The 25,153-nt window shown below is 49.7% G+C and overlaps 1 protein-coding gene across 1 annotated transcript in view; it reads right to left on the bottom strand.

Moving 5' to 3' along the window:
* The window catches only part of fam171a2 (family with sequence similarity 171 member A2), a 286,830-nt gene that overhangs the window by 187,280 nt on the left and 74,397 nt on the right, over positions 1-25,153 (bottom strand). The window lies entirely within an intron of this gene.

Here is a 25,153-nt window from a genome sequence, read left to right as displayed (position 1 = left end):
GCCCAGTCTAGTCTCCTGCCCAGTCTAGCCTCCAGCCCAGTCTAGTCTCCAGCCCAGTCTAGTCTCCAGCCCAGTCTAGTCTTCAGCCCAGTCTAGCCTCCAGCCCAGTCTAGTCTCCAGCCCAGTCTAGTCTCCAGCCCAGTCTAGTCTCCAGCCCAGACTAGTCTCCAGCCCAGTCTAGTCTCCAGCCCAGTTTAGTCTCCAGCCCAGTCTAGTCTCCAGCCCAGACTAGTCTCCAGCCCAGACTAGTCTCCAGCCCACTCTAGCCTCCAGCCCAGTCTAGTCTCCAGCCCAGTCTAGTCTCCAGCCCAGTCTAGTCTCCAGCCCAGTTTAGTCTCCATCCCACCCCACGCCTGCATGTACACTCTTTTTATTACAAAATTAAATGTATTAAATTGTTTACCATAAGATTTACACAACAAACAATATCAAAACATCCACCATCATAGTACAACATTTCCAAGTATTCTTACTATTAAACAGTAAATGATGATGTTACAATCCTGATCCATGTTACAGTTAAACCCCCCGAGGTGCGCAGCGGTCCCGGGACCCACCTGTAGACACCACGTGGTCTTTTTCAAGGGACACACAGACACGGATGTAACCCCGGGAAAGGGGGCAGGTACAGCCTTCGTCTGCCTGGCGCCGTGACCCATGAATGGCCAGCTTGACCAGGCCCAGGGGTGGACAGTGCATGGCCCACCCTACAACCTACACCGTACTCTCCACCTCCCAGCCCACACATTCCAAGATGAGTGCCCAATTGTACAATGCACCAGCTTACCTGTGTTCGACTAACAGAACAAGATTGTTTTCAGTTTAGTTTAGTTTATTGTCACGTGCACTGAGGTACTTTGTGGCATGCTAACCAATCAGCAGAAAGACAACACATGATAACAATCGAGCCACCCACATTTGTTGTTTCAATTGTAAAGCAGCTCAGGCTTCAACTTGAATTGATGAGAAGGCCATGAAGAAGGGTCTCGACCCAAAACGTCGCCTATTTCCTTTGCTCCATAGATGCTGCCTCACCCGCTGAGTTTCTCCAGCATTTTTATCTACCCTGACATACGGCAAAGTCCTAGACATCTCAACTAATACTAATCACCAATCTCAATAATTGTTTACAGCTTATAGCGGGCCGCACAGTGGAGTAGTGGTAGAGTTGCAGCCTTACAGTGCCAGGGACCCAGGTTTGATCCAGACAATGGGCGCTGTATGTATGGAGTTTGTATATTCTCACTGTGACCGCGTGGGTTTTCTTCAGGTGGTCCGGTTTCCATCCACACTCCAAACACGTGAAGGTTTGTAGGTTAATTAGCTTCAGTAAAATTGTCCCTAGTGTGTAGGATGGTGCTAGTGTACGGGGATCGCTGGTTGGCACGGGCTCGGTCTACTGAGGGCCTGTTTCTACGCTGTGTCTCTAAAGTCTACCTGTACCATTGCATCACCAAAGTTCCCACGTTGCAGATGGGAGAACAGAGCAGTAATAAGAAGAATGTTGGTATCCCTTCAGCACCGAGGCCCGAGCCACACTCAATCATTTCTATTGACTGCGTCATTTGGACGTTGGCCATCAGGTTCTCAAAGCTTTCACTCTGTTCCAGACTCTGCCACTGGCAGAAATGGCCAGGCAGGCAGTGAAAGAAGATCTACGGATATATTCAAATGCAACACCACACTCACTCCGGGGAATCTCTGGCCAATGTCGACACACAGAGTGAAGGAGCAGCATTCATGATCGCAGTGTAAACGTTGAGTGAACGCACTGGGACCACGGAGCACCCAGTGTGAAGGGGAATGGGTAGAGCAGAGGATGTCCTGCTTGGCTTGTTCCCGGGCCTGGTCAAGCTGGCTATTCGTGGGCCACCGTGCCAGGCAGAAGAGGGCTCTGCCCGAGCCGACTGCCAGCCCCTTTTCCCCGGGTTAGGTCCATGCCAGGGTGTCCCTCAAAAAGGAACGTGCGGTGTCGATTTCCGGGACCGCTGTGCACCGTGGGAGGTCAACTGTATCCTGGATTAGGATTAGAATATCATTAGTTAATATTTAGTTTCAAGAAAATATTAGTGGTGGGTGTGTTCTGACTGTTTTGTAAATATTACTATTGTTAATAATTTAATAAATTTAGTTTTGTTAAATAAAAGGCACGGAAAAGCCCTGGTTGGGCAGCAGATGAAATAGACCACCGCAAACCGCTCACCCCTACTGCCCAAAACGGGACCTCTTGCCATCCATGGAAGTGTCTGCAGTTCCTACACTGGCTCAAGAAACATTGCTTAATAACCATTGCTCAACAACCATTGCTTAACAACCATTGCAGAAGCCAAGAACTGGAGGAGGAACAGGTCAGTCATGATCGTTGGATGCAGTTTTGGAAAAGTTTGCTCAGCAGCTTAGATACGTTGTTGGTACACTTTCGAGCCATGATTGATTGATTGATATAATTTAATTGCCACACAACCAAGGTCGGTGGTATTTGGGTTGCCAGCAGCGGTACAATAATAAAGAACACAACCACAATAAAAATTTTACACAAACATCCACCACAGCATTCATCACTGTGGTGGAAGGCACAGAACTTGGCCAGTCCTCCTCCATTTTCCCCCGTGGTCGGGACCACCACCCTCCACAGCCGTTGCTGCGGGCGTCCAGATGGTAAGGGACAAAGTCAAAGTCAAGGTGAGTCCAGGATCGGCTCTTCCCAACCAGAGACCGTGGCTTCAGGCTGGTGTAGGCCGCAGGCCGGCGGTCAAAGTTTTAAAGTACCTGCCGTGCCGCAGCCGGAAGCACCGCAGTCTGCAGGGCCGGCGGTCGAAGCACCCCTCCTGGGGAGATGATAAGTCCATGCCGCACCCGCGGTAGAAGACGGCCGCGGGCCGGCGGTGGAAGCTTCTTCTTCCCCCCGGGTCCTCCACGAGGGATCCCGGGCTGTAGACGCCGCACCAGCTGGAGTTCTGCAGACCGCGGCTTCAGGCTGCCGGCTGCCGCGGGCCAGCGTAACGGAGCGCTCCCCTCCAGCGAGGTCTCACCCGCTCCGCGCCGAGAGTCCACGCTGCGCCCGCCGCTGAAGCTCCGGGCGCGTCTCCGGGAAAGTCCGCGCCGATCCTTGCTGTTAGGCCACGGGGGAGGCGACCTGAAAAAGTCGCCTCTCCATGGAAGAGGCGGCCGAAACGGTTTCCCCCTTACCCCCCCACACCACCCCCCACACATAACACACAAAGAAACATTAAATACACACTTTTAAACATACTAAAAAAAGAAAAAAAGTTGGAAAAAAACGGACACGCTGCCGACAGGCTGCTGCCAGTGCAGCGCCCCCTTTCATGTTGTGCACTTTCCGTTCTACACAAGATATTCAACGAAGAGACACAAAATGCAGGAGTAACTCAGCGGGTCAAGTAGCATCTCTGGAGAAAAAGAATAGGTGTCGTTTCAGGTTGAGACCCTAGCGTCTGCAGTTCCTTTGTGACTTCATGTTGAGGTAGCATCTCATCCATCAGTTCTTCTAGTGTCTAGACATGTTGATGGATTTCCAAAGGAGGATAATTATCTGCTGAAACAGCAGGGTGAACTGATGGGTGAGATGCCGCCTCAACAGGAATTACAGATGCTACAATCTTACGACATGAGTTCAAAGGTGTTCCATCACCGTGTGGCACCAAATCAGCACTTCAATGTACATCACAGGTTGTGGTGGAAGAGCTTTTCCAGTTTTCAGTTTAGTTTATTGGGCGTCTCAGTGGCACAGCGGTAGAGTTGCTGCCTTCCAGTGCCAGAGACCCGGGTTCGATCCTGACTACGGATGCTCTCTGTACAGAGTTAGTACGTTCTCCCCGTGACCTGCGTGGGATTTCTCAGAATTCTTCGGTTTCCTCCCACACTCCAAGGAGGTACCGATTTGTAGGTTAATTGGCTTGGTATAAATGTTAAAAAAAATTGTTCCCAGCGTGTGTAGGAGAGTGGTAATGTGCTAGGATCGCTGGTCGGTGTGGACTCGATGGGCCGAAGGGCCTGTTTCCACCCTGCGTCTCTAAGTACGTTGTCACACCCGCTGTCCTAAGTACGTTGACATTGAAGAAGGAAATACAATTTGCAGAATGTAGAACAGTATAGCACAGGAACAGGCCCTTCAGCCCACAAAGTCTGTGCTAAACACAATGCTAAAACCAACTCTAATCTGCTTGCACATAATCCACATCCCTCCAATCCCTGCATATCCATGGGCCTGTTGCAAAGTCTATCATATCTGCCTCCTCCACCACTTCTGGCAGCACGTTCCAGGCACTCACCACCCTCTGTGTAAAAAAAACCTATCCACACCTCAGCTTTAAACTTTGTCCCACTCAATTTAAGGTTATATTCTGTAGTATTTGATATTTCCATACTGGGAAAAAGAGTTCTGACTGGGACAGGCAGCATCTCTAGAAAGAAGGAATGGTTACGTTTCAGGTGGAGACCCTTCTTCAGTCTGAAGAAGGGTCTCAACCTGAAACACCACCCATTCCTTCTCCATTCCTTCTCTCCAGCCTGTCACGCTGAGTTACTCCAGCATTTTGTGTCTACTTTCAGCATCTGGAGTTTCTTCCTAACAAAGGGTGCTGACTGTCTACCATATCTATACCTTCCCAAACCTGTAGTTTTTGTTGAAAGCCACAGACACAGAACACAGAGAATATCACAACGACAGACTGGAAGACGTAATGGCCCAACGATGAGGGGGCTGCAGTCACAGCTTAAGGAAACACGCGTTCATTTGGTGATCTTGCCACTTAATCTCCACATGCTGAATAACCCCCTCCCCCCTACACAGCGCTGGGCTCTGCAATGCAGGCTTAACTACTCCCTAGTGACAAGCTCAGCAGCTCAACATCTCAAAGAAAAATACACCAAGGGATGATGACTCTGTGAAGAAAAGTGTGTTCATTTATAGCTTGGCTACAGAAATCTGTACTTGGCAAACAGCTGTAAACATCTGGCCGTGGACTTCCCCAAAATGCTTTGCTTTCTGGCTCCACTTTAGTCCCACCAACCTCGTTGTTGGGCACCCTGTTCGTAGGGGGGGGGGGGGCACGTAGGGCAGAGGGTGTCCTGCTTGGGTTGCTCCTGGGCCTGGTCTAGCTGCCCGAGCCGACTGCCCGCCCCCTTTACGGGGTTACGTCCGCGCCCAGGTGTACCTTGAGAATGAACACGCTGCACCCACAGGCACCATGGAGGGGTTCTGGGACCGCTGGGGGCATTGACCGCAGGATTGTAACATCGTTATTTTATATTTAGTTTAGTTTTGTTTAGAGATGCAGCACGGAAATAGGCCGTTCGGCCCACCTGGTCTGCATCGACCAGCGATCCCCGCACACTAACACTAACACTATCCTACACACTCCAGGGACAATTTTACATTCATACCAAGCCAATTAACCTACTAACCTGTACGTCTTTGGAGTGTGGGAGGAAACCGAAGATCTTGTAGAAACCCCACGCAGGTCACGGGGAGAACGTACAAACTCCGTACAGACAGCACCCGTAGTCAGGTTCTAACCCGGGTCTCTGCTGCTGTAAGGCAGCAACTCTACCACTGCACCACCGTGCCGCCCCCATTTCGTAATAAGAATATTTGGTCACTTTTGAATTATGGTGGTGGGGGCGTTGTTATTCTTTGTTTTGTAAATATTAGTATTGTAAATAATTGAATAAATTTGGTTTGGATTAAAAAAAACACCTGACATTAATTGATGTACAGTAGTGACTTCATACAGGTACGGAAACACAACGTTAAACTCTTCCCGACACTACAAGTTTGCATTTCCATAAATCACTTTTAACAAGTTGAAACGTTGCCAAATATCATCGCAGACTCACTAGACAAAACTAACAGTCCAAAATAGAACCGGCTACATTCTCAATCACTGGAAGCACAAGGAACTGCAGACACTGGAATCCTGAATAAAACACAAAGTGCCGGAGGAACTCAGCAGATCTGGCAGTATCTGGGAGGGAATGGATAGGTGGGCGTTTCGGGTCTGAAGAAGGGTCCCGACCTGAAACGTCACCTCCCCATTCCCTCACCAGATGAGTTAAGGGCCTGTCCCACGAGCATGCGCCTGCATGCGGCAAGCGCAACCTAACATGGTCGGGTGATCCGTACGGCCTCGCGGGGCCGGTCTCACTTCGATCGTCGGAGCCGTATGGAGTTGTGCGGAGCTGGTCCCGACATCGCGCGGGGCTCCGAAAACTGACCGTGTTTAAAAATTCCGCGCGCCAACGGCCTGCCGGCCCGCAGCCACCTCGACGCCGTGTCACTCACTCGACCTCCCTGCGGCTCCCGCTTCTGGTTTGGTCGCGCTTGCCACATGCCATACGGCTCAAGCGACCATGTTAGGTGCATGCTGGTGGGACTGGCCCTCTAGGTCGCGCTTGCCGCATGCAGGTCGCATGCTCGTGGGACAGGCCCTTTACTCATCCTCTTTGAGTTACTTCAACATTTTGTCTTTTATTATGCATCATTTGCTTCTTGGTCATACTTAAAAAGAAGTATTTAGACGTTAGATGTGGCGCAGAAACAGGCCCTTCAGCCCATCAAGACTGCGCCGACCAGCGATCCCCGTACTCTAGTGCTATCCCACACACTCCGGACAATTTACTCATTTTACCGAATGCCAATTAACCTACAAACCTGCACGTTGGGTGTGGGAGGAAACCAGAGCACCCTGAGAAAACCCACGCGGTCACAGGGAGAACGTACAAACTCCATACAGACAGCACCCGAGGTGAGAATCACACCTGGGACTCTAGCGCTGTGAGGCAGCAACTCTACCACTGCGCCACCGTGCCACCTTAAATTCAATTTAATGTGGGAAAAAAGCCAAATATATTTATACAAAGAGAATTCTCCTTCAGTGAACAAACGTGAAGGAAGGATTGTAACATCCTTCAAACTCTGCAGCCATCTCATTTGAAGTGACACTAAATGGTGGTCCTCACTTTCAGACATCGAGTTGCTGTTCTACATTACGCCAACTAGCTACTAATTATCACCAAGGAAACAAGCATTAGATACAATATTGTGCTCACAAGACGGCTGGTAGCGATCACATTGTCAATCTTGTTAAACGAGTTATGTTAGGTGAGGATCGGCACAAAAAGCCGGAGTAATTCAGCAGGTCAGTCAGCATCTCTGGAGGAAAGTTTGGTCTAAATGTAAACTGTCCCTAGTGTGTGTAGGATAGTGTTAACGTGCGGGGATCTGAATGGTGCAGACTCGGTGGGCCGAAGGGCCTCGTTTCGTGCTGTATCTCTGAGACTAAAAACAAACCACTTAAAAGGTATAGGCGATGTTTCGGGTCGAGACCCTTCTTCAGACGGAGAGTGAGGAGAAAGGGAAACGAGAGATATACATGGTGAAGTCAAGTGATATAGACCAAATGAAAGAAAGATATGCATAAAAAGTAACGATGATTAAGTGAAACCCTCTCGCCCAAGGTAAAATAGTGTCATGAAAAAGCTCTTGCACTCTCTGGATGCCTTCCACAAGACAGGCCCCCAGTGCCTTACACAACTCAGGTGGTCACTGCTGTAATGTGGGCAACTGTTTGACAAATCGCGCCTCACAATGAACAGGATACAGGGCTGCCAACTCTCATGCTTTGAGCGTGAGAATCACGCCCTCAAGCAAACTCTCACGCCCTCACGCTGATCAGAAATTTCTCACGCTCTGTGGTGAGAAATTCTGTGATCAACAAAAATGTCAAAACTCGGATAAAGTGCATGGTCCGCGGGTGTTGGAGAGCCGGGGCTGAGGGAGGGATGGAAGCAGCGGGCGGATACAGATGCGGGGAGCCGGAGCTGGTGAGTTTGCGGGGCTGACGAGTATTTGGGCGGCTAGCGATTCGCTCGCTGCAGCTTCAGCCATGGAGCACTCCGGACAGTGCGAGTGTCCTGGGCCGTCGGAGGCGTCGGAAGTTCCGCTGCCGAGAGAGTCTCTGTGCCGAAGGGACAGACTCTCAAAGGGAGGTGGAGAGAGAGAGAGGGGGAAGGAGACAGGGAGACAGGGGGGAGAGAGGGGGGGGGTGAGAGGAGAGAGAGGAGAGAGACAGAGGGGGGTGAATGGAGAGAGAGAAGAGGGAGAGGGGGAAAGAGGTAGGGGAGAGAGAGGGGAGAGAGTGAGGTGGGAGAGGGGGGGAAGAGAGAGAGGGGTGAGAGGGAAGAAAGAAAAGAGGGAAGAGAGAGAGAGGAGGTGGAGAGGGAGGAGAGGGTAGGAGAGAATGGGGGAGAGAGAGGGGGAAGAGAGGGGTGGTAAAAGAGAGAGGGGGAAAGAGAGAAATGGGGGAAAGAGAGAGAGATGGGGGGCAAAGAGAAAGGAGAGACAAAGAGAGAGGGGAGAGAGAGCAAGGGGGAGTGAGGTGGGAGGGAGAGAGGGGGAGATAGAGAGGGAGGGAGAAAGAGAGAGAGGGGGGAGAGGGGGAAGCGAGGGGAGAGAGAGGAGAGAGAGAGGGGGGGGAGAGAGAGAAGAAATAGAGGGGGGAAAGAGAGGGGAGAGTGAGTTAGGGGAAAGAGAGGGGAGAGAGAGTTAGGGGAAAGAGAGGGGAGAGAGAGTTAGAGGAAAGAGAGGGGAGAGAGAGAGAGGAAAGAGAGGGGAGAGAGGGGAGGGGGGGGGAGTGAGAGGAGAGAGGGGACAAGAGAGAGGGGGGAGAGTGAGGTGGGACAGAGAGAGGGGGAAGAGAGAGAGAGGGGGAGAGAGGGGAAGAGAGGAGAGAGAGAGAGGGGAAGAGAGGAGAGAGAGAGGGGGGGGAGAGAAGGGGGAGAGAGAAGAGAGATGGAAGGGAAGTGAGTGAGAGGGGTGAGAGGAGAGATAGAGAGGGAGAGAGGAGAAAGAGAGAGGGGAAAGAGAGACGGAGGGGAGAGATAGAGGGGGGGAGAGAGAGGGGGGTTGAGAGGAGAGAGAGTGCATCTGGAGGACAACCAATGGCTGCTGGAAGTAAGTACCAAGCACTGGGTAGAAACGGTGGAAGATAGTGGGCTTCAAATGGGGATGGTTGGTGAAAGCATCTTGCTTGCCTGCTAGATTTTCACTTACTGTAACTGCAGGAAAAATGTTCCCGATGTTGGGGGCGTCCAGAACCATGGGTCAGTTTAAGAATAAAGGGGGGGCCAGTTAGGACTGAGATGGAGGACAAACTTTCTTCACCTAGAGAGTTGTGAATCTGCGGAATTCTCTGCCACAGAAGGCAGTGCCGGCCAATTCACTGGATGTTTTCAAGAGAGAGTTAGATTTAGTTCTTGGGGCTAACGACATCAAGGGATATGGGGGGAAAAACAGGACAGAGGTACTGATTTTAGATGAATAGCCATGATCATATTGAATGGCAGTGCTGGCTCGAAGGGCCGATGGCCTATTCCTGCACCTATTTTCTATATTTCTATGCTTGAGTATATGGCAATAAAACTCGATCACTTGATTTTGAAGCATTCATGCATGGTGGAGGTATAATGTAGTCATAGAGTGATACAGTGTGAAAACAGGACCTTCGGCGCAACTTGCCCACATCTGCCAACATGTCCCAGCTACGCCACCTGCTTTTGGTCCATACCTCCAAACCTGTCCTATCCATGTATCAGTCTAACTTTTTCTTAAATGTTGGGATGGTCCCTGCCTCACCTACCTCCTCTGGCAGCTTGTTCCAAACACCCATCACCCTTTGTGTGGATAAAGTTACCCCTTAAAAAGTTACCTCTTAAAAATACTTCATACAAAAAACATTGAAATCATACTTCTACAGTGCACTAAAACATGATTTTAATACATCAAATTTCAAAAAGTTCCTACCCTTGGAGGGGGGACCCCCTTCTTCCACACCCTCTCCCCACTCGGTTGCTCCACTCCCTCACCGGGTACCCCCAAGGCCAGTGATCAGTGATCGCACAGCCTCCCCCCTTTCAAAAACACTCCAATCCAATTTAAAGCATATATATTGTATTCAAGTGTAAATTAAAAGACTCGCTGCAGTATGCACCGTATTGCACAATTCCAATGGGAGGGGGACATGTCACTATTGGTAAGTGTCACTATTACAGTAAGTCAAGTCAACTTTATTTCTATAGCACATTTAAAAACAACTCTCGTTGACCAAAGTGCTTTACATCGGTACAGGTACTAACGTTCTACAAACAGTGGTACATAGATCAACAATACATAGACAAATACATCCAGCGCTCCCTCAGAGGACCTCAAGAAAGGCTTGAGAGTAGAAATAAGTTTTAAGTCTAGACTCTTTTGAGTCAATGGAGGGGGCAGTTCTGATGGGAAGGGGGATGCTGTTCCATAGTCTGGGAGCTGCAACCGCAAAAGTGCGGTCACCCCTGAGTTTATGCCTGGACCGCGGGATGGTCATTAACCCCAAGTCGGCCGATCTGAGGGACCTGGAGGTGGTGTGGTGGGTAAGTACGTTTGTCACGTTTGGAGAACGACCTTTTGTACGTTCTCCCCGTGACCACGTGGGTTTTCTCCGGGTGCTCCGGTTTCCCCCAACCCTCCAAAGACGTGCAGGTTTGGAGGTTAATTGGCAAGGTAAAATTATAAATTGTGTTAGTGTGCGGGGATGGCAGGTCGGCGTTGACTCGGCAGGCCGAAGGGCCTGTTTCTGCGTTGTATCTAAACTAAACTAAACAGGGGTGGCAACACTTCAAAAACATTTAATTGGCTATTAAACACTTTGGGACGCAGGGAGGTTGTGAAAAGTCATAAAATAAATGCGACTTCTCTCTTTGTGTGTTCAGATATGAACTCGGGTTTAATTGTTCCTGACACCTCATTGCATGGAATTTAACAGCAATTGGCAGTTAATTAGTTCTGGATTCATAACAAGTATTTGTGGAGAATATGAACCATCGCACGGTTTCCAGATGGCCCACAAAAGCCCCATAAAAATGCTATTTCATCTCAGGGGATGTAAATAGAATGAATGAAAGTAGACAAAAATGCTGGGGAAACTCAGCGGGTGAGGCAGCATCGATGGAGTGAAGGAAATAGGCAACGTTTCGGCCCGAACCATTGCCTACTTCCTTCACTCCATCGATGCTGTCTCACCCGCTGAGTTTCCCCAGCATTTTAGTCTACCTTCGATTTTCCAGCATCTGCAGTTCCTTCTTGAACATAGAATGAATGACGGCAGCCATGTGCCTTTTCCTAATATGGGCATTCGTTTCAGTAAATGAAAACAATTTCTAAACTGTGCAAGCAAAATATGATATAGACAGGGAGAAATAAAGTGGATGTAAACACTGGAAATGTTAGAAGGAAACATATACTGACCACAGACCTTACTAAAGTTGCATCAGTAAACTAAAGAGGATTATCAACTAAAATAATGCCTGGGCTATGACCTCAAATTGACAGCGCCAAAGACCCAGGTTCGATCCTGACTACTGGTGCTGAATGTACAGAGTTTGTAACGTTTTCCCTGTGACCGCGTTGGTTTTCTCCAGGTGCTCTGGTTTCCTCCCGCACTACAAACAGGTTAATTGGTTGCTGTAAATTGTCCCGAGTGTGGGATAGTGCTAGTGTACGCAGAGCCGGATTTACCACTAGGCTTCATAGGGTGAAGCCTAGGGTCTCGAAATCTAGGGTGCCTCTGGCCAAGTGTACAATATTTTTGACACTGTCATAGGCCTTTCTTACATATGCTGTCACAACGCACTGTAGTCTCTAAACAACCCTTCAGTAATTTTCCATGCCCTCCATTTCAGAATAATAGTGTTTTAAGCCGATAACTCGACACTAGCACTGGCAATAAATAAATAAATAAAAGCGCAGCTTTCCAGCCCCTTATCTCTTTGGCCACGCTCGGCTACAAATCGGTGTCAATCTGGTGGACCATCTTCCTCTAGTCGTGGGGGTGGGGGATTGGGAGGGGCCTCACAAGTGGAACAGCCCAGGGCCTCTCTTCATCTAAATCCGGCACTGAGTGTACGGGGTGATCTCTGGTCGGCATGGACTTGGTCGGCCGAAGGGCCTGTTTCTGCATTGTGCCACGAGACTCTCTAAAGTCTAGGAGGCAACTGTTTTGAAAAGAAAGCAAAATCTGGAATAACAGAAAAATATTTCATTGCTTAGTGAAGACAATATTAGGCCAGGTTCTAAATGGTAAAATTATAATCGAACCCCCGATGTTGCAAAACTTCCGAAGAGAATTAATCCAGGTATAGTCAGAAAAATAATTAGCACCAATACAAAGGTGGGGATAAAGAACAGAAAATGCTGGAGCTCCTCAGCAGGTCAGGGAGCAGAGGATGGAGAGATACTGTGCTGGAGTAACTCAGCGGGACAGGCAGCATCTCTGGAGAAAAGGAATGGGTGACATTTCGTGCCGCGACCCTTCTTCACACTTTTTGTAACAGAACCTGAAAATTGTCAAGAAGGGGACTTGATTGGCCAGCCCAATTTTTGTTACAGCGCGGAAACAGGCCCTTTGGCCCACTGAATCCGCATCGACCAGCGATCACGCTGTACACTAACTAGCCCAATCCTCCACACTCAGGACAATCTTACAATTTTTATTGATGCCAATTAACCTACAAACCTGCATGTCTTTGGAGCGTGGGAGGAAACCAGAGCGCCTGGAGAAAACCCACACGGTCTCGGGGAACGGACAATCTCCATACTGACACCACCACAGATGTTAGTGCCACTGGTCGATAGTCACTCTGGCACGTCACCTTGCTCTTCTTGGGCGCCGGTATAATTGATGCGCTTTTAAAGCAGGTGGGGACCTCAGACCTCAGAAGTGGGAGGTTGAAAATGTCCAGCCAGTTGGTCCGCACAGGTTTTTAGAACACGACCGGGTATACCATCAGGTCCAGGCGCTTTCCGAGGGTTCACCCCTCTGAAGGATTTTCTGACGTCGGTCTCTGTGACTGAGACTGAAATACCATAATAGCGAATGGGGGCTTGGGAAGGCACATCAGTGTTCCTATCAAAGCGTGCGTAAAACGCATTGAGCTCATCAGAGTGATGCTTCGCTGACATTTGAGCTGCCTCCTGATTTCGCCTTGTAAGAGGTGATTGCATTCAGGCCCCGCCACAGCTGCCAAACATCTGTCTCATCCTCCAGTCCCTTTTGGCCTTTTTGATGGCCTTACCAAGGTCGTATCTGGACTTCATGTAGACTTCTGTATCATCAAGGATCACTCAGAAGGATTTTGTCGGGATGCAGTCCTCCACACATTCCTTTACGAAGTCTGTAACGACTGTGGCGTATTCGTTCAGGTCTGTTGCCGAGTCCCTGAACATTGCCCAGTCTACAGACTCCAAACAGTCCTGGAGTTGTTCCTCTGCCCCTCAACCCAGCCCCCCTCCCCCCCCCCCCCCCCCCCCCCCCCACCCCGACCAGCTCTGTACTGTCCTCACCTCTGGGGGTGCGCTCTTCAATTGCTGCCTGTAGGCAGGAAGAAGCAGCACCAGTATGGTCGGATTTACCAAAGTGAGGGCGAGGGATAGAGCGATAGGCATCCTTGATGGTGGTGTAGCAGTGGTCGAGGGTGTTTGGTCCTCTGGTGCTGCAGGAGACATATTGGTAGAAGTTAGGGAGCGATTTCTTAAGGTTGGCTTTGTTAAAATCCCCGGCAATGGTGGTAAACGCCTCGGGGTAAGATGTCTGGTGTTTGTTGACCACGGCGTGCAGCTCCCCCAGTGCCAGATGGACATCAGCCTGGGGTGGGATGTAGACCGCGGTCAGGATGATGGAGGTGAATTCCCTCGGTAGGTAGAAGGGACGGCACTTCACCGCCAGGTGTTCCAGGTGTGGAGAGCAGGAGTTGGGCAGGACTGCCACGTCTGAGCACCACGCAGAGTTTACCATGAAGCAGACGCCCCCTCCTCCCAGATGCCAGTGTACGGTCCATGCGATGGATGGAGAACCCTTAAGGCTGGGGAGCTGGGGGTGAGCCATGTCTCTGTGAAGCAGAACACAGAACATTCCCTCAGCTCCCTTTGGTAAAGCAGCCTTGACCTTAAGTCCTTCACTTTGTTTTCAAGGGACTGTACATTGGCCAGCAGGATGGTAGGGAGAGGGCCTATTAAAAGATCACAGCAGTGTCATGGGCCACTTCGGCTCCACATACATGTTGCAATGTTAAGATGTTTGTGATTTTTTTCCATGATTAGAAATTTGCCATCTGTTACCAAAATCCATCCATAATATATTTCCCTCCACCCTTCGTATAGGTTTAAGGTGAAGGGGAAAAGATTTCATAGGGACCTGAGGGGGGTAAATTTTTCCCTCAAAGGGTGGTGTGTGTATGGAACAAGTTGCCACAGGAAGTAATTGTGGCAGGGACTATCGCGACGTTTAAGAAACAGTTAGACAGCTACATGGATAGGACAGGTTTGGAGGTATTTGGGACAAACGCGGGCAGGTGGGACTAGTGTAGCTGGGACATGTTGGCCGGTGTGGGCAAGTTGGGCTGAAGGGCCTGTTTCCACACTGTATCACTCTATGACCAAACAGTTGCCAAAGGCTGGACCCTCCCATGAGCAGTGGGGTTGCTGAGACTATGAGCGCATCCTTGAAACTTTTGCCCAGTCCGCCTGCTACTCCCTCCACTGTAGTTACCGATCGGTTACGTCTGCTTTTCACCACAATTCAACCAACTGACGGCAGCTGGAATATCGCCCCCTTCCCAGATGAGGACAGCAAAATGCAGGTTTGTTGTTGAAGTCGTACTCTGCCAGGTTTTAGAAATACCGCAGGGAGACCACCTGCTCCCTGTGCTTCTTGCTGTCAGCCACAACCATTTTGACATATTGTTGATTGTTCTTTTAGTTTAGTTTAGATTAGATTATTTTAAAGATACAGCGCAGAAACAGGCCCTTCGGTCCACCGAGTCTGCGCCGACCAGCAAAACTAACACTATCCTACACACACTAGGAACTATAGACAATTTTTACCAAAGCCAAACAGCCTACAAACCTGTACGTCTTTGGAGTGTGGGAGGGAACCGGAGCACCTGGGGAAAACCAACATGGTGACGGAGAGAACATACAAGCTCCGTACGGACAGCACCCGTGGTTAGGATTAAACCCAGGTGTCAGGTGCTGTAAGGCAGCAACTCTACTGCTGCGCCACCGTGCACCACGCACAGAGATACAGCATAGAAACAGGTCCTTAGGCCCAACAAGTTCATGCTGACCATCAATCGCCCGTTTACATTAATTTTATGCTTTCTTACTTTCTCATCCACTCCCTACACACTAGGGACAATTTACAAATTTAATTTACAATTAACCTACAAACCCGCACGTCTTTGGGATGTGGGGGGGAAACCGGAGCACCAAGAGGAAACCCACATGATCACAGGGAGAATGTGCAAACTCCACACAGACAGCGTCCGAGGGCAGGATCGAGCTGCGGTCTCTCCTGCTATTGCCACCGTGCTGCCCAATCGCTCCAGTGATACAGGGAATGGCACCAGGCTACTTCTCACTGTCATGAACTTCACGTTGGGACTGTAAATGGGATTGACACCTCACACACACGTGTTCAGGTTGTCACAAGAGCCCGTCATCACGGTTCAATCACAGTAAATAAATTTCTGTTGAGCACCACTTAATGGAATTTTTCGGCTGGACCGGGCGCCACTCCAAGATGCCGAGCGTGTGGACGGGACGTGGCCTGCAGCGGTGAAGCAGCAGTGGAGGACACCATGGCTACGCTGGGCCAGGCCCACCCTGCAACGTCGCCATGACAACGGGCCTTCATAGTCAGGTCAAGAACCCTGCACTTACAACAACTGGGACTTGGATATGGCGCCAAACTGGTGACTGTGTACACTGTCTTATTGTACTACTGCTTCACACTTGTACTGTATCTGTGATGCCTATCTATGATGTGTCTAAGCGGTTATGTACTTAAGTGTGAACAATATAATGAATTTCACTCTACACCAGTACAGGTGGCAAATAAAGTACCATACCATTGTAAACAAAGCCACGCAAGGCCGGCACGGTGGCGCAGCGGTAGAGTTGCTGCCTCACAGCACCAGAGACCCGGGTTCCATCCTGACTACAGGTGCTGTCTGTACGGAGTTTGTACGTTCTCCCCATGACCGCGTGGGTTTTCTCCGAGATCTTCGGTTTCCTCCCACACAACAGGTTTGCAGGTTAATTGGCTTGGTGTATGTGTAAAATTGTCCCTAGTGTGTGTAGGATAGTGTTAATGTGCTGGGATTGCTGGTCAGTGCGGACTCGGTGGGCCGAAGGGCCTGTTTCCATATTCAGGAAGGAATCTTGGTCTCTACCACTGCACCACTACAGTTATGCTATTTGTAAGACAAGTTTAAGTTCAAAAATGAAAAACAATCTTGCCATTGGAGGAATGACTACGACTCTGACCACGGGTGCTGTCTGTACGGAGTTTGTAACTTCTCCCCGTAACCTGCGTGGGTTTTCTCCGACGTCTCCACGGACGTACAAGTTTGTAGGTTAATTGGCTGCGGTAAATTTGTAAATTGTCCTTAGTGTGTGTAGGATAGTGTTAGGTTTGTGCGGGGATCGCTGGTCAGCATGGACTTGGTGGGCTGAAGGGCCTGTTTCCTCGCTGTATCTCTAACCTAGACTAAACAAAACATCGCAAACACCCAATGCCACTCCTGAAGGAATGCTTTGTGGAAGCCCAGAAGTTTCCATTTATCACACTGTATATTCACAGGGAAACACTTTGTGGCATTTGGTCTTTATTTGTCTGCCAATATTTCATAATATCTCACCAGGCATGGACAGAGCTCACCCCACAATACATTATATACGACCAAAACACAGCGAGAGGTCTTAGAAAGCTGAGGGGCATTCATATCACCAGGATTTAGTATTATAATAATCAGTACAGCGTCTCACTTTAGTTTAGTTTAGGGAAACAGGCCCTTCTGCTCACTGTCCCCACGCCGACCAGCTAGCCCCGACCACGAACACTATCCTACACACACTAGGGACAGATTTTTTTACATTTATGCCAAGCCAATTAACCTGCAAACTTATACGTCTTTGGAGTGTGGGAGGAAACCAGAGCACCCGGAGAAAAACCCACGAGGTCACAGGGAGAACGTACAAACTCTGTACAGAGAGCGCCCGTAGTCAGGATCGAACCCGGGTCTCTGGTGCCGTAAGTCAGAAACTATACTGCTGCGCCACCGTGCCGCCCGATCCTGAACCTTTCCATTTACAGCTACCGTGAGCTTGCTTAGACTAAACAAGCCCTGCTGTTACAGGTCGTTTCAAGGTAGAGTTAACCAAGTAAATCCCACCAATCCTCCAGCCTCATGTTTGAAACAATACGTGGCCTAACCAAGGTTAAAGAAGATAATGTACCCAGATGTTCCCAACCCTAAACTAAATAACGTCTGAACTGATCTAAACACACAGTGTGATTATTCGCCAACTCCATTAGCAAGGATCTCTGTTTCAGCAAGCGGTGGGTTTGTGCTGCTGCAAACAGATGGTGGTCACAGAACTGTCCCTGCCCAGGACACCCTCAGGGTAACCTCACCCAGCACCACATGGGGAGGGGTCCAGGGGATGGGGGTGGGGGGGGGGGGAAGAGAGGGGAAGGTGGCGAGCGGGAGCAGTGAGAGAAAGAGGGAGTGGAGAGACGGAGAGAGAGGGAATGGAGAAACAGTGGGTGAGGGAGAGCGGAGGAGAGAGAGAGATAGAGAGAAGGGGAGAGAGAGGGGAGAGAGAGCGGCAGAGAGAGAGAGAGAGAGAAGGGGAGAGAGAGGGCAGAGAGAGAGGGTGGTCAGAGGTGGGGAGAGAGAGAGGAGAGCAGTGGAGAATGGGTAAGGACCAGAGGTAGAGATAAATGGGGGATGGTCGGAATGAGGGAGATGAGGGAGGGGAGAGCGGGGGATGGAGAGAGACTGAGAGGAGGGGTCGGAGGGAGGGAGAGGGAGAGAGAATGGTGGATAATAGTGACTAATGACACAGCAAATGAAAAAAAAGTGAAGGAGTGGGAAGCAAAGAACAGGCCAAATCCCCTTCCTGTTGTGTTACCCACTCCTTTGAGCAGTTTCCCCGACAGCTTTACAGGATAAATGTTGAAGAGAATTGATTCTGAGCCAGTTTTATTTCACGCCAGGACAATCCCAAATCAGTTCACACACTCTGAAACATTGTTCCTCACCGACGCCGCAAACATCTTCATCGTTACTTTGTTCAATTGGATTAAGAGGAAAGAAACCATGTTCCAGCGCTCTCCCCCGCTCGTATTCAATCCATCATGTTGCTTAAGTGAGACGTCAAGAAATCTCTGTTAACAACATGAGTAATATTTCTCTGCCTCGCTCAGTCAGTTTGAGATTAACTTTCGAGACACAAGAGACTGGAATCTAGAGCAAAAAAACAAACTTTGGTACATTTCCTCCAGTTACATGCGCAGTGGTAGAGTTGCTGCCTCACAGCGCCAGAGACCCGGGTTCGGTCTTGACTACAGTTGCTTGCCAGTACAGAGTTTGCACATTCTCCCTGCGGTGACCGTGTGGGTTTTCTCCAGGTTCCTCCCACACTCCAATGATGTGCAGGTTTGTAGGTTAATTGGCTTCGGTAAAAATTGTGAATTGTCCGCATCGTGTTGGATGGAGCCAGTCTACAGGGATTGCTGGTTGGTGCGGACTCGGAGGGCCGCAGGGCCTGTTTCCGTGCCGTATCTTGGTCGGCTGCGACCCGCCCAAAGGCACGTCGGTCGGCGTGACCTGTGCGGGAGCTGGAGACGTCGGGCGCTAGTGGCGGGAGGGTGAACCGGGGTGACGCCTCCAGCGACTTCAGGAGGCGCCCCGGGACACAAAGATATCCGGGTGCGGAGAGGAGAGGGACGTTGGCTCGCGGGTTCGCGGGAACTGCTCCATGACATCGAGCACGCAAGACAACTGGACTATGGATTTTGAATAACGGCGAAGAAAATGGCGGTGCCAGCATGTGTAATATATGCAAACAGAATTTCACTGCATAGTTGCACATGTGATCAATAAAGCAGCATTGAACCATTGAACTAAACTAAACTAGGGTCCTGTTAACACATGCCTAAATCGTTAGCCATTACACATTGACAGCGATGTCAAGACCCCATCTTGCTGCCATGATGCATCCAGACTCGAGTCTCCAACTGGCGAGAACTTCCCAGCTGGCGAGAACTCCCCTGGACCCACTTATATCTGGCAAAGCTCCGCCTCAGCTTTATCAGCTGTCAAAATCAGAGTTTCTCAGAGTGTCATAGAAAATATTAAACAACTCCATAATGAATAAGATACACTTCTCTCCAACAGCTCCACAATCCCCACCAAAGTCGGTGGCGTTCCCGATCCAGCCTGGCACAAGGTGGATTACCAATCCCACCGTCAGTATTGGGGAATGCCAGCAAGACGGAGTGGTGCCACGGGACTGGGTGGGGAAATGGTGGGTCACCTTGACACAGGAATGACCAGTATTACTCTGCACACTCTTAACTCCTGCATTAGTTCTTGTTTCAAGATACAGTGTGGAAACAGGCCCTTCGGCCCACCGAGTCCTCACCGACCAGCGATCCCTGCACACTAACACTATCCTACACAGACTAGGGACAATTTACATTTACACCAAGCCAATTAGCCTACAAACCTGTACGTCTTTGGAGTCATAGAGTCATAGAGTGTTGGAGGAAACTAGTTAACCCACGCAGGTCATGGGGGCAATGTACAAACTCCGTACAGACAGCACCCTGTAGTCAGGATCTAACCCGGGTCTCTGGCGCTATAAGGCAGCAACTCCACCGCTGCGCCATCGTTCCACCCTGCTGCTTAAATTACAGATTCAGGGACAGATTCTTCCCAGCTGTCATCAGGCAACTGAACCATCCCACCACCAACTGGAGAACAGTCCTGACCTACCATCTACCTACGTTGAAGACCTTCAGACCATCTTTAATCAGACTTTGCTGAACTTTATCTTGCACTAATTGGTATACTCTTTCCCCTGTATCTGTACATGGAGGCGGCTCCATGATAATCACGTGTTGTCTTTCTGCTGACTGGATAGCACTCAACAAAAAGCTTTTCATTGTACCTCGGTACACGTGACAGTAAACTCGACTAAACTGACAAGCACCAACATCTATTCTTGGAGAGCCAGCACAATGACCCTGTGTCTTTTTGAAGGTCTCACGATCTTCCTTTGCTCCACATTCATTATCATTGAAGTGCTTTGCAGAATCTTTCTGCTTTAACGTGGCTGCATAAGCTGCTGACATTTCTCAATCTGCATTTCAGATTTGTCGTGTCGGCAATCTACACCGCCAGGAGACTTTCTGTTCATCTCTCCACTGTAGTAAGCGCCCCCAAGGTAACGATAGTCTTTAGAAACATTATTTTAGCCGTTTCTTACATCCTGTGATTACACTTGGCCTTTGATGAGTGGCGGAACACCAATGTACAGGATGTTGTTCTAACCTTTAAACGCGAGGAAAAACTGAAAGATAAGGAACTGGCAGCAGATACACTACAGGTCCATCACTGATTTTCCAGCAGCTCCTTCAATCCGGACAAAATTACGATGAGCGCACTTGAAATCCCCTCTGGAAGCCCCCCCCCCCACCTCCCCGTGGTGCCTAGACCGGGTGGGGCGGCCGATCTCCACCTCATGGGGACTTCCGTGGCCGATTGGCGCGTTGACTTTGACCCCCTGTGGCCGGGACTCTGGAACTTCGTCCCGGTTGGAGCCGGCTGATCCGTTCCCGTAACCGACTACCGCGGCCGGCTTTGTGGGCCTGTATCTCTTCCCCCCCCCCCCCCCATCCCCATTCTTCAGGCCAGGATCTCTGCTGCTCCGGCAAAACGGATAATACGGCAAGGCCCTGGAACCAAGGGTGCTGGAAAATCGGCGGTGGACCTGTATATGAAGAGTAGAGCTACACTGAGTCTGTGCCAGAGATATTTGAAAGAATCCTTTCCTTCTTAAATTGTACTTTGTTATTATGCATTCTTTTTTATTTTCTCACCAACATTAAGGTTCAGGTTCATGCCAGAAGATGGAAATCTGCTTCAAAAAGTATCGAATGTCTCCAGCATTTGAGGATAGGCCAATGAGTCCATTTGAGATCTACAAGCTGCCAGAGACATGGTGAAGCCACACTTGTCAGAAGGTACTTTCCCCTGAGATGCATTCACCATCTGTTCACCACTTTCTTTCCAACCATACAGAGAGCAAAACAGTCTTTTTCAGTCTGGACACAGTGGTTGGTGCAGCTGGGAGAGTTGCTGCCAGAGACGCAAGCTCAATCATAACCTCGGATGCTGTCTGTGTGGAGTTTTCATGTTCTCCCTGAGACCATGTGGGCTTCCGGTTTCCTCCCACATCCCCAAAACATGCGGGTTAGTGGGCTAATTGGTCTCTGTAAATTGCCCCCAATTTGTAGGGAGTGGATGAGTTAGTGGAATAACACTAGTGTGAATGGGTGATCGATGGTCAGTGTGGACTTGGTGGGCTGAAGGGCCGGTGTCCATGCCATCTCTCTACACTAAGCAATAACTCTCTGCTAAAGATGAAGGATGTTGACATTAACCCTGACACTATCCGAAAGCAAATACATGTTAAAAATATTGTTTCAGACTGAGGGACAAAAAAAATGCTGAATTTCGAACAGTTCAACTAAATCTTTGAGATCATGTTATCGCCTCAGCTGCCCCTTATTTAAGACAATCTTCCATGGTTCATTGAAGTTGAAAATAATCAAATACAGCACATTGTCTATTGCGGCAATCATGAAGCCACCATTGTTTTCCAATAATCCACTAGCATTCAACTTCGAGAACATTCATGTCAATATTGAGTTCTATCCAAAACCTTCTCAGCAGAATTGACAGTATGTCAGGAAAACACACGGAGGTATAAAGTGTGAGTTAGACTTTAGACCTACAGCGTGGAAACATGCCCTTTGGCCCACCTAGTCCGTGCCGACCAGCGATCACCCCGTACACTAGCACTATCCTACACACTAGGGACGATTTACAATTTTACCAAAGCCAATTAACCTGCAAACGTGAACGTGTGGGAGGAAGCCAGAGCACCCGGAGAAAACCCACGCAGGTCACGGGGCGAAAGTACAAACTCTGTACAGACAGCACCCGTCGTCAGGATCGAACCCGGGTCTCTGACGCTGTAAGGCAGCAACTCTACCGCTGCGCCACCCCAAGGTGTAGCAAGGTTTTCTATCCGGCATCTAATCCTATTGTACGCTTGACTGAGAGTCGCCCATTGCTGGAATTAGGAAAACAGCAGCCAGGGAGGGCGGGGGGGATGGAGCAGAGGATGGGGCAGAGGATGGGGAAGAGGTGTTAGAGCAGATGGTGGGGAGGAAGAGTGGAGAGTAGGGGGGGGGGGGGAGAGTTGGGGGGGGGAGGGGGAGGGGGAGGGGGAGGGGGAGGGGGAGGGGGAGGGGGGAGGGGGAGGGGGAGGGGGAGGGGGAGGGGGAGGGGGAGGAGCAGAGGGCAGGGGGAGGGGGAGAGAGTTGGTTGGGGGAGGGGGAGAGAGTTGGGTGGGGGGAGGGGGAGGGGGAGGGGGAGGAGCAGAGGGCAGGGGGGAGGGGGGGTTGGCGCACAAGTGCCGAGGGAGGCTGATACCTTTCAGATCGTTGCATTTTCAAAACATGACAAAATAGTGTCACTTCTTTCAAACGGTGGCATGTGCAGCTGTGCCTGCGCAGAGAGACAGCGGAGGTGTCCCGTGAATACAAGGGAGGCACGATTTGGTGGGCAGGGTGACTGCTGCAAACACTGTGATTGAGCAGCTGCCTGGGAACATAGAGCAGCTACACATACATCTGCTGACTGCAACTCCATCAAAGCTTACTGCCGTGGAATACGTCTATGAGAAACCTGGAAAATAATACATCTGGTTTTTTGATGCTTTGAAACCTGTACAAAAGGTGGAGACAATATGAAAGGCCCCTGTGACACACAAGGCTGTTTGATTCAAGTTTTCTCCGAGTTAGTTGGCAGGCAGACCACAGGCCTGTTGCTTTTAAAACCTTCAAGTGCCTTTCCCACACCTAACTGTAAATTCTCTCGACTATTATAAACTTCCCTGTAAAACAAAAGTTTGTTCTGAAAGCTGTTACCTGAATCGAATATTTAAAAAAATTATAATCTCCTGCCGCGGTCAACACATTCACACTTTAAACGACAGCGTTTACTGCCTTTACAGAAGAGCAGCAATCCCACCTCCACCTCGTCACGTCAACTAGGGCCAGACTGAAGAGACGGCTCAGTGGAGAGGAGCAGAACACAGAGGGCGGCACGGTGGCGCAGCAGTAGAGTTGCTGCCTCACTGTGCCAGAGAGCCGGGTTCCACCCTGACCACGGGTACGGATTTTGTACGTTCTCCCTGTGACCTGTGTGGGTTTTCTCCGGGATCCCTGGTTTCCTCCCACACTCCAAAGACGTGCTGGTTGGCAGATTAATTGGCTTCAGTAAGATTGTAAATGTTGTCCTTCGTGTTTATAGGGTAGTGCTAGTGTCCATGTCTAAATGCCTCACAGCGCCAGTGACCTCGGATACTATCTGCGTGGAGTATGCATGTTCTCCCTATGATTGCGTGGGTTTTCTCCGAGTGCTCTGGTTTTCTCCCACATTCCAAAGATGTCCAGGTTCAAAGGTTAATTAGCCTGTGTAAATTGCCCCTAATGTGTAGGGAGTTGAGAAAGTGGGATAACATAGAACTAGTGATGGATGGTCAGTGTGGACTCGGTGGGCCGAAGGGCCTGTATCTATGCCATATCTTTAAAACTCTAAACTCTGAGTCTTTTCATAAATATCAACCTTAGTCTGCAAATTTCCACACAATGAGTAAAGATTTTTCTCACACCCATCTTTCAGAATATCGAATTGCAGATCCCCTTAAGTAAGAAAGGAAACTGCATATTTGGTTTAGTTTGGATTTCCAGCACAGAAACACGCTCTTTGGCCCACCTAGTGCAGGCCGACCAGCGATCACCATTCACACTAGTTCTATGTTATCCCATTTTCTCTTTGCAATCACCTATTGGGGCACAGGTCAGTATTGGTGGTGGGGGAGTCTAGGACCAGAGGTCATAGCCTCAGAATTAAAGGGCGCTCTTTTAGAAAGGAGGTGAGGAGGAACTTCTTTAGTCAGAGAGTAGTTAATCTGTGGAACTCATTCCCACAGTGGGCTGTGGAGGCCAAGTCAGTGGATATTTTTAAGGCAGAGATAGACAAATTGTTGATTAGAATGGGTGTCAAGGGTTACGGGGAGAAGGTAGGAAAATGGGATTAGGAAGCAGAGATTACCCATGATTGAATGGTGGAGTGGACTTGATGGGGCAAATGGCCTAATTCTACTCCTATAACTTGTGAATGTGAAGTATTTATTGCATATAATTCCCCTACCCCCCCCCCCCCCCCCCCCCCCCCCCCCCCCCCTTTTCCATGAGGCACCTGCCTGAATGGCCACAGTCCTTCTTGTGAAGCGGATAGCTAGGTGAAGTTGGGCAGCGAACTCCTGGATTTGAAGCAAATGGCGATAGTGGAACGGTAACACTTTGCTACGCAGGATGCCACATAATATGAAGTACAGGTGCTGGTGTTTCTAAGCTCCTGCTGCTTCTGTCCTTGCTACTGCAACTCCCAATACACTGGCATTAGCCAATCATCCCTGTCCCGCCTGCAATTGGTCCAAAACGCCGCAGCGAGACTTCTGACGGGAACCTGTAAAAGGGACCACATCACCCCGATTTTGGCCTCTCCCCACTGGCTCCCAGTGCGGTACAGAATCAATTTCAAGCTCCTCCTATATGTATACAAAGCTCTTAACGGGCTTGCCCCCACCTATATCAAAAATCTGCTAACCAACCATACTACCTCCAGGTCCCTCAGATCAGCCGACTTGGGGCTACTGACTATCCCGCGGTTCAGGTTTAAGGTCAGGGGCCACCGCGCTTTTGCGGTTGCAGCACCTAGACTGTGGAACAGCATCCCTCTTCTCATCAGAACTGCCCGCTCCATCGACTCCTTTAAGTTTAGACTTAAAACCTATTTCTGCTCACAAGCGTTTCTTGAGGTCCTCTGAGAGAGCGCTGTATGTATGTATTTATGTATGTATTGTTAGATCTATATCACTGTATGTAGC

Source organism: Amblyraja radiata, chromosome 16 (assembly GCF_010909765.2).
Source record: "Amblyraja radiata isolate CabotCenter1 chromosome 16, sAmbRad1.1.pri, whole genome shotgun sequence".
Lineage (NCBI taxonomy): Eukaryota > Metazoa > Chordata > Chondrichthyes > Rajiformes > Rajidae > Amblyraja > Amblyraja radiata.
Note: the sequence above shows the minus strand (reverse complement) of the source record. Positions and strands in the feature narration are given on the sequence as shown.